Source organism: Callospermophilus lateralis, unplaced genomic scaffold (assembly GCF_048772815.1).
Source record: "Callospermophilus lateralis isolate mCalLat2 unplaced genomic scaffold, mCalLat2.hap1 Scaffold_73, whole genome shotgun sequence".
Classification (NCBI taxonomy): domain Eukaryota; kingdom Metazoa; phylum Chordata; class Mammalia; order Rodentia; family Sciuridae; genus Callospermophilus; species Callospermophilus lateralis.
The window spans coordinates 3,058,182-3,068,782 of NW_027515346.1; the positions used below are offsets into that span (position 1 = coordinate 3,058,182).

The following is a 10,601-nucleotide window of genomic DNA, read 5'->3' on the forward strand; positions in this document are numbered from 1 at the left end:
CTTCAGTGAACATATTACATTATTTCCAAAGGATGAAATGAAAAGAGAGAAATGACTTGAACAAAAGGCATGAGCATTTTAAACACTATTGTGTTACTGTGTAAAATACTATGCGAAAAATTATATCAATTTGTACTTCCATTATCAGTTTCTGCAATGCCTTTTAAATAATAGCTAGAATATTAAAGAAGTATGTAGTGCTTTTATATTTAAGCAGTAAATACATTTAAATAAAGTTTCAAATTCTGATTAGCTTTATTCAGAATAATTTTATTTTGAAAATAAATTTTTTTCATCATTAATTTTTGTGAGAGAAAATGTGTAATTACTTGTTATATTTTATTATTTTATTTTTATGTATATCCTTTGTGTATTTTAGCACATTTTACCTTTAAAACAAATTTGTACAATATGTCAATGTATATCTGAGTAGTTGAACAGTGATTTAAAAAAAAAAAACAAAAAAGCTAGGTATATAACTAAGCCTTAAGACTTAGCTTCATGCCATTATCATCTTACTACTGGGGAAAAAAGACCTGAATTACAATAACCCATCTCAGAGAAATTTTCCAACTCAAATTAGAAGGGCATCAATTTACAAATCTCTTTTGAAAGTGCAATATTAATGCAATTCACATCAGAACATCCAGTTATTATAATTAACAAGAAACTGCAATTCTGCTGTATGGTAGAACTTTCTACTGGTCTTTCAATTCCTTCAGCCTTCTGATTGCAGACTTGACTGTGACAGGAGAAGTGGTGTTGTAGGCCCAGGCACCACCAGCCACTGTTTTCATGCAGGAACCACAGTGCCAGATCCCCACAGCCTGTCTCTTCATCTTGATTTTGTCACAGAAGGAACAAGTGTACTTGTCATGCTGGCTGATTTCAATTTTCTTCAACATTTTCCAGAGGGAGGCACAGTAGTGAGTCCCATATTTCTGAAGATTCCAATTTTCTTAGTGCTTTTAGCCATGTCGCCGTAACTTAGGCCTGAGACCAGAGAGGCTAATTACTTGTTTTTAATAATATACTTTCCTTTTTAACGTAATTTTTAAAAAGTTATCTTTCAGGTTGGGGTGTAGCTCAGTGGTAGAATTCTTGCCTAGCATGTGTGAGGCACTGGGTTCGATTCTCAGCACCTCATACAATTAAAACAAAGGAACACTGACAACTAAAAAAAAAAAAATTAAAAAATTAAATTCTCTTTTTCTTTCTCTGTATATCCAAACACAAACACACACACACACACACACACACACACACACACACACACAAACCTATGTGTGTATCCCTATTTCTCTCTGTAGATATACATACTCACGGGTGTGTGTGTGTGTGTGTGTGTGTGTGTGTTCTGTACCTCTATTTCTCCCTGTAGATACACATACATATATGTGTGTGTGTGTATATATATTTCCAAAGGATGAACTGCAAAGAGAGAAATGACTTGATCTACATTATATATATATATATATATATATATATATATATATATATATATATATATCTTTCTCAATTTATTTCCTTAAATATATTTAGAGATTGAGAGAGAAAGGGTTTTGGGGAGAATTATTTCCTATTCTTCAAATTTAAATTTTACTGACAGACCTCTCTACGAGCAATACTCATTGCCTATTGTGAAATCTATTTACTTCTGGTTAGGCAAGTAGAAAATTTACAGTTTGACCAATTTACAAGAGGGAAATACGCAGTGTGAATTTGCTCCTTCTTCATTCATCTTTATAATCTGTCTTCCGGAATAAATCTTTATCCTGGGTTGATCTTTTGGCCATTAGACAATGTTAACAGCAAGCTCTGCTACAACAAATGGCCTTCTATAACTTCTTCTGACAAAGTGAGTTTGTTTAATTCAACAACAGATATTGTATTTAAAAGTTTCTCCTGACACTAGAATGAAACTAAACTTCTGATTAGCTTTCTCAGAAGAAGCTGAAGTAATTTTAAAGTTTGGTAACTATTTTATTATTTTATTTAATTTAATTATATTTCTAAAGATCTCCTGTTATAAAGAAAATTACATTGTTCAAAGACAGGAGGAAAAAAGCATGACATTTTCTCTTACAAAAACAAATAATTGTCAAGTAACAAAACCAAGTCAAAATACATAGTGCAATCTGGTGCTCTACAGATCTGAATCCAAAATCCTTGCAACTGCAAACTAATCCTTTGCTTTTTTTTTGTGATTTTCTAAGTGTCAATATTTAATGGAAGACAAAGACTAAAACTTTGATTTATTTGTTTAATGTGTGGAATTTAAGAAGGAATAAAATAGTAATGAGAATATTTTTTGATAATCACACTGCTTATGAGTTTAAATGAATTTATTGTTAATGGATATTTTGATACAGTATACATTTCCCAGAAGAATTTCAGTATTAATTACCACAAGATAGAGAATATATAATTGTAATAATTGTGAGTGATGGAAAATTTGCATTCTCGACTATAAAGCCTGTCAAAGAGATGTCTCACAAATGTCATATGATTCCACTCTTTGAACTAATATTTGAATAAATTCATTGTTTCTAATTCTCAGACATAGTGACAGATCAATAAGAAAGTGAAAATAAAGTCTTCTAATCACATGAGGGTTTGATATATTTATTAAAAATAAATAGCAATATGTAAATGTTGATAATATGTTAAGAAGTGGTGATGTGCATTTTTCATACAATTTTGAAGCAATTTATTTCTGTGATCATTAATATCAAGGATTATCTGAACTACTGATACTCTAATATTACTTGCATGTGTATATATAATTGTTCATATAAAAGAGCATTTTATTACCTATAGCTCTTGATATGTAATAGGAGATTTAAGAATATCTAGCCAGTAGGAATTGGTACTGCAATTAATGTGATGATGTTAATTACCTAAAATGAAGATATGTGAATAAATATGCACTGTTTTAAGAAGATCACATTAGATTTAGAAGACATTAGAGATAGATAAGTGAGGATTAAAGATAATGATAAAGAGCTATCCCAATAAAATAAGGGAAGAAAATAACTTGTAGACATACCAAAACACACAAAATGTTAGAAAATAATATCAAATTTAATTAATATATAAAATATAATTTTTTAGGATAAACTCAATTTTAAAATACACTTTCCTTTGTTCATGGTTTTCTGTTATGACTATATCTTGATTATTGTTCATATAAGAAAATATTGCCAAGCAGCTGTTCTTTAATTTGAAGTTCATGGTTCTGGGGCTCAATGTATTCACTATAAGATATAACTATTAAACACACTTGCACCTGTGAAAGCTAGAAAAATACAGTCAAACTTATCTAGTTTATATGTGAAAAAGCCAGAATTTATGCAAAGGGGAAAATATACCTGAACATGCTTTATAACTAAAAAATAACTAGAGTGTATTTAAAATAATTTTCCTTTTGAATAATAACTCTTAAATTTTTATAGATTCTCTTCCATTACACATGATAATAGAATCCACTTTTGTTGTAATTATGTGAGCAGTTTTTAATTAAGAAAATTTTATATGTATTTTATTTAATTTCAAGAAAGAACAAGGTACATTTAAAATTTAGTATGTTTAATAGTTCTAAATTTATATTTTTAAAAAGTAAAATGATAGTTTAAATGAGGAAAAAATAAGATTTTTAAATCTAAGAAGACTAATATAAAGATTTTTGACACAAATTATTGATTTTGTTTAAATCAGTCTTTATTCCATTTGTGCTTCTATGTTAAAATATTTAAGAATGAGTCATTTATTTAAAAAAACACATAAATTGATTTTCCCACAGTTCCACAGCTGGGAAGTCTCATAACAAGGTGCTGTAGTGAGGGATTTGTCTACAAAGTACTGGTCTCTGCTTCTAAGATGTTTGCTGCATCCTCCATATTGTAGGGGAAAACTGTTCTCACAGGAAAAAAGGGATGAAAGAGTAAGAAGGAAGGGCACACTCTTACTGTCAATATCTTTTGTAAAGTTATCTAATCTAATTAATAAGAGAAGATCACTAATGGCTCAACATCCTAAGGGCCACATTTCATTATACTGTCCCACGGATTGTTAAGTTTCAACACATATCCATCATTCTAATCACAGTTCACTGCCCCTGTGCCCCTCAGAGGAATATCCTTGCCACACACAAAAGGTATTCATTTTAACTCAATAGTTGCAAAAGCCTTAATTCTTTTCAAGTTTAAAGTCCAAGTCCAAAGTGTCTTCTAAATATCCTCTAAATCTGATATGGTTAATACTCAGGGTACAATTCATACCGAGGCAAATTACCCTCCAGTTAATAGCCATAGAATCAAACAAGTTATGTATCTCTAAAATAGATGAGATCGAGACTATCATTACAAAAGGGTGAAATTGTCAAAAAGGAAAGGTGGAGAAGGCATGATTACTTGAGAGACAACAAGGCTGCAGCTCCTTGAGAGTTTATTTCCTCAGAAAAAAAGTATATTTTTTCCTCTACCTCCAGCTCTTCTAAAGTTAAAAATCAGAATAATCCCTTCTACTGTTTAAGGCATTACACCATCAACAGTCTCTAGGTAGTGTGAGGAGAGGTGGGTTTCTTGACCATGTGTCCTTCACATCAAACCCTTCAGAGCCTGTTTCATGCCATTGCTGTAGATTCAAAAGACAATTCTATTTTAAAAATACTTTAGTTATGTTTATCCTAAAAAGCATATTCAAGTATATTTTGGACTGTGTATAAATGCTGACTTCTTTACATATAAAACAAGTACAATGCTAGCTAAGGTGAGGTCAAATGTTATTAAAATTAAAAACACTCCTTTTCGGGGGAATATTTTTCTTTCAAGCATAGGGCTTAATACAGTGTGTCAAAGTTGCTTTAAGTTCCTCATTTGGAGGAAAAAGTAGATTCTAGTTTGCTTATGTGTGTCTATTTGTAAACTGTTCTTTGGAAAATGCCCACTTCTTTTCCTTTTCTATTCTTTTTTCTTTTACATTTTTTCTTTATTTTAAATAGTTATACATTACAGTAGAATGCATTTTTGATACTTTATATATATTGCAGTATAATTTCTCATTTTTTTGGTTGTACATGATATGGAATCAAAACTACTCTAAGATTTCATCTCATCCCAGTTAGAATGGCAATTTTCAAGAGTACAAACAACAATAAATATTGGTGAGGATGTGGGGGAAAAGGTCCACTCATACATTGCTGGAGGGAATGCAAAATGGTCCAGCCATTATGAAAAGCAATATGAAGATAATTCAGAAATCTTGAAATGGAACCACAATTTAACCCAGAAATCCTACTTCTGTGTTTATGCCCAGAGGTCTTAAAATCAGCATATTACAGGAATGCAGCCACATCAATATTTATAGCACCTCAATTCACAATAGATAAACTATAGAACCAAACTAGATGTCCTTCAACAGATAAATGGATTTTAAAAGTATATATATATATATATATATATATATATATATATATATATATATATTTTTTTTTTTTTTTTTTTTTCATATCATTATATCCTGGAATATAAGTCAGACTTAAAGAAGACTGAAATTATGGCATTTGCCTGTAAATGGATGGAGCTGGAGAATATCATGCTAAGTGACATAAGCCAATTCCAAAAAAAAAAAAAAAAACACTGGATATTTTCTCTCATATAAAGATGCTAATTCACAATGGGAGGGGGTGCTAATGAACAATAGAGTTACTTTAGATTGTGTAGAAGGGAGCGGATGTGGTCATACAATAGGAGAATGAATCAGATTACCTTTTGTGCATATACAACTATACTATCAGTGTGACTTTATATCATGTACAACCAGAAGAATGAGAAAAACAGTCTATTTTAATCTCAAAATATTATTTTCTCTTTATTTCCAAAACCATCAAGTATATCAACTTGCCAGAATATGCTTCAAATAATGAGATTTAGAAGTCACCTTTAATATATTTACTTTTGTGCAGTTTTGTAAAACTTTGCTTCCTCTCCAGTTTTTCTACATTCAGTAATCACTAGTAATATACATTTCAAGAATACATGACAAGCAAAATATTTTTAAATTAGTGTTTAAATTGTGAAACAAATTTTCACTGTGTTTTGTTTCTTCAAGCTGAAGGATATATGTGCAAAAGACAACTTCAAGGAAAAGGTACATATTAATAATTTGCTAAGTAGAAATAACACACATCATTATCATATTAAGACAAGAGTAGACTTATGAATAAATACATGTTCATTTCTGTAGTTTGGAAATATGATTGCAGTGGAAGCTGATGTCCTCATCTTTTATTCTTTAATATATTGACGGGTAGAAAATAGTTATGAGACAATATGAGGTATGTTACATTTCTTTTACTTCAAGGTCAGATTCCTTAAAAATGGTTTATATATCTCTTAATACATATTATTGTTTTATTACTAGAGACTTTTTTTCTTTGTATTATGTCGGTAGTATTTTTTCCATATAGGCTGTAAAAATTTATGTTTTCAATATACAATATTTGATATTTCCCTTTTCTTTAACATTTGATGGGAATTAACTTTATAACTGCTTGTGAATACAAAATTCTCCTAACATTTATCAACATTCTTCATTTTCTTCTCCAACACTTTTTCTTTCCTTGAAGAATTGCTTTATGTTAAAATAATATTCTCACATATGTAAAATGATAAATTTTAAAAAGTGAATTGAAAATACAGGAATAAGACAAGTGAAAGAAAAAAAGAAGTAATTCATATTAATTACATATAATCACCTTGAAGCAAGAATACTGGTATCTATTTGTGTGTATAATACAAATATATCATAAATAAACATACACAAAAAATAATTACAGTTAAAATCATCATGAAGGAGATTTTGAGTAATAACACATTTTGTAGAAAATCTAATAATTGAAGACAAATTTGCATTTGAAAATGCAGTGAAAACTGGTTTAGAGAATTATATGGCAAAACTCCAATCCAAGTTAGAAAAAAAAATATTTATGTGGTGCTCTTAATGCAGTTTATGATTTCTAGAAATTAATTTACATTTTGTGTTTATGATTTCTAGGAATTAATTTACATTTTGTATGGAATTAAAATATAAAAATTACTGTAATTAAATAATCATTTATGCAAAATCATTTAGGAATTGGATATGGCAAATAAATGTGAAAGCTAAGAAAATGATGTGTGTAATCTACAATATTAATTGACTTGGAAAATGCTACTTAGCTTTATCAACAAAGTAAATTAAAACTTTGATTAGTGTGCATATGTGAATGTATATATATAACTTTTTAAAATGGAAATAATATTTCCCACTAAACGTGTGAGCTGTATAAAGAAAACAGGCAATTGTACAATGAAAAATACAAATTAAATATTTGAGTTTAGATTTCATCATTTTTCTTAAATAATTTTCTTATAATTGACATAGCTAAAATATTGCAAAATATTGTGCCAAAATGTGTAATTTAATGTTGTTCTGTCAATGAATAATTGTAACTTCAGGACTGGGGTTGTGGCTCAGTGGCAGATCACTTGCCTAGCATGTGTGAGGCACTGGATTCAATTCTCAGCACCACATATAAATAAATGAATAAAATAAAGGTTCATCAACATCTAAAATAATATTTTTTTAAAGTGTAACTTCAATGGAAATATTCTTTAATTTATTTATTTGTTTGTTTATTTATTTATTTATTTTTGGTGGTGCTGGCATTTAATCCAGATCCTCACGAGCACTGACCAAACTTTTCATCACTGAGTTATATACTTAGTTCCCAGAAATAGTCCTTATACAGGATCATACAAAAACTTAGTAGGGGATAAAATCCCTTTAGAAATAGAAGTTAATATATGAAGGTTACTAAAATTTACTTTGGACATTTGTCGTGTCTGTGTTGTTCAGATTAGAATAATTTCTTCTAAAGAAATTTCCTCAAATGGTGTGCAGTCTGAGTATGTTATGCTACCATACTGTACACTACAGTGATCTCAAGAGTCGCAGATTTAGATCAGCTTGTATATTTGTTAAGAGTGCTTCTAAACATTTTTTTTTACTTTAAATTTATCATTTGCAAAACCTGAAAGATCATTGAGTTATAGTAACTAATAATACATTTAAAGCACATAATGTAAGGTGTAGTATGAAATGCCTGGATGTCATTTCCTTTTAGTACATTGAAAACACATGTAAATAATGGGCTAAGGTTTGACAATAACGAATTGCCAGGCAATCATTTTCCTATGTCTCATATATTGTGGCATTGCTTGTTATTGCTAACAACAATGTTTGTATTCAGTCAAATGTGTACTATGTTTGTGAAAGGCACATTTGCACAGTGACAATTAAGATAAAAATAATTACAGAAGATAAGTAATCATATTTTATAGCATCATTCAAAATAATAGTTTAATCATATTTAAATTTTTTTTTCTGGAGGGATCCTTGTTTTTGCCTGGGAAGAAAATCAAAATTTAAATCTTAGGGGGATATGATTTCCCAGATTGAAATTTGAAATAAACCAAATCAATGTTTATTTTGGCTGTCATTTTGAAAGGACTATTGGTTATCATTTTGTATTCATGAAGCAATCCAAGTTAGTACAGAATAAAGAAATATAAATTCTCAAATGTATTAAAAAGCAGATTGTTCATGAGGTTATTTGTATGTGAAACATGAGCTATTTTTCTAGTAAACAAAAGAATTCTCATTGTATTTCAATACTTAATTAAATGAGGTTTTATGCTTTATATTAGTTGCACAACATACACATATTGACAAACTAACAAAAATCATTAATAATTATATAATTACCAGATGTTCTTATTTTTTAAAAATGCTGAACTGAATACCTCATTAGTTTCAAATATCCCTGGATAGCAATGCTTCATTGAGTACAGGCACACTTTTGGATATTTATGCAACCTTTAATTTCTATGAAACATCAATATGAATTCCTAAATTCATCATTCATTCTTATTCAATGTCATAAAGGGCCTATATTTCCCCATGTCTGTAATGTCTTAGATAGATATTCTTAAGAATAAAGACAAAAATCTTTGTATACTTTGAATTTAGTAATTTTTTTACTGTAACATTCTTTACAATAATTATAGAAATTATTAGACATAAGTTAACATCAAAAATTGATGGGAACATATACATAAGAAGTCAAGGTCATTAACTCCTTCTGTGAGATTATAAATTTACATGTAATGAAAATGTTCAATTTGACCAAAAATATGCAAATGAATAAAAAAGGAAATGGAAACACTGTAAGAACTATACATCAAACCATTATTTTCCTAATCTATCAAATTTATTGAATTGCTTTTTTTTGTAATTTATTGAAAGACTAATTGCAAAGAACACATGTATCATTGGGTAAGTATTAAAGAATTTGACAGATACTTGCAGATCTATTTTTAACCCTAGTAATTAGATTGTCTGCATCAACACAGTTTTTATCACATTCTTTACATTGAATTTAGAGATATTTATAAACATTCATTTCATGTGTACTGCAATACATTTTCTTTTCTCTCCTGAATACATTATTATTTTATAAATACTATAATATTTGGTGAATATATATCAGTAGCTTCCAAAATATCTTTGGAAATTGCACATTTTAGGCATCAAAAAATTTTGTCATGAACACCAATAAAATCAATAAAGGTTCTGGAATTTTGATTAAATGAAACCAATATTTGTGTGTATGTGAATAAAGGAAAACACTACAGATATTGGTAAGTTAACAAGATTTCAACTCAATGGTGCATGCATGTAATCAGCTCAAGAGGTTGAAGCAGAAGGATTGAGAGTTCAAAGCTGTCTCTAAATAAAATACAAAATAGGATTGGGGATGTGGCTCAGTGGTCAAGCACCCCTGGGTTCAATTCCTGGTATCCCCCAACAAAAAAAAAAAAAAAGTTTCTAAAACTATAGCCTATCAACTCTGACAATAATTGTGTTCATAATTGAGAAAAAAAGAAAGTGAAATTTACAATTTATACTGCACAAATAGATATAAGCTTTATAAACTGAAAAGGGTCTGCTACTCACAATTTTCAATTAAATAACAAATCAGAAATTTCATAGGACTTTTGAAATCATTGAACTAGTATATGGAGTTTATTAAATAGACTGGCATTTTTTAAGTCTCTCATGCATATATATTTATCAATACAATTTTATTTTTAAAATTGTATTATTATTAATAAAATAATTTTATCATTGTTATGTAGACATCAAATTACATAGCTATATATTTGAAGATTTAAATAACATGTTAAACATATTATATATTTGTAAACTTCTAAATTTATAATTCAAGGAAATATATATTTTATTTATTTTTATTGATGTTTTATAATTTACAAAATGATGGGATTCATTATGCCATATTTGCATATGAATACAACATAATTTGGTCAGTCATTCCTCAGTAACTCCCTTTTTCTTCTTTCTTCCCTTATTCTGATCATCTTGCTCTACACTGCTGATTTATGATTAATTATCATTATATATTTTAAATATTTATTCATTTATTTTTATGTAGTGTTGAAGATCAAACCCAGTGCCTTTCATACGCTAGGCAAGTGCTC

The 10,601-nt window shown here is 28.8% G+C and overlaps 1 pseudogene; it reads right to left on the bottom strand.

Moving 5' to 3' along the window:
• Positions 1–697: 697 nt before the first annotated feature.
• On the bottom strand, positions 698–976 carry LOC143390025 (large ribosomal subunit protein eL43 pseudogene; annotated as a pseudogene).
• Between the last annotated feature and the right edge of the window lie 9,625 nt (positions 977–10,601).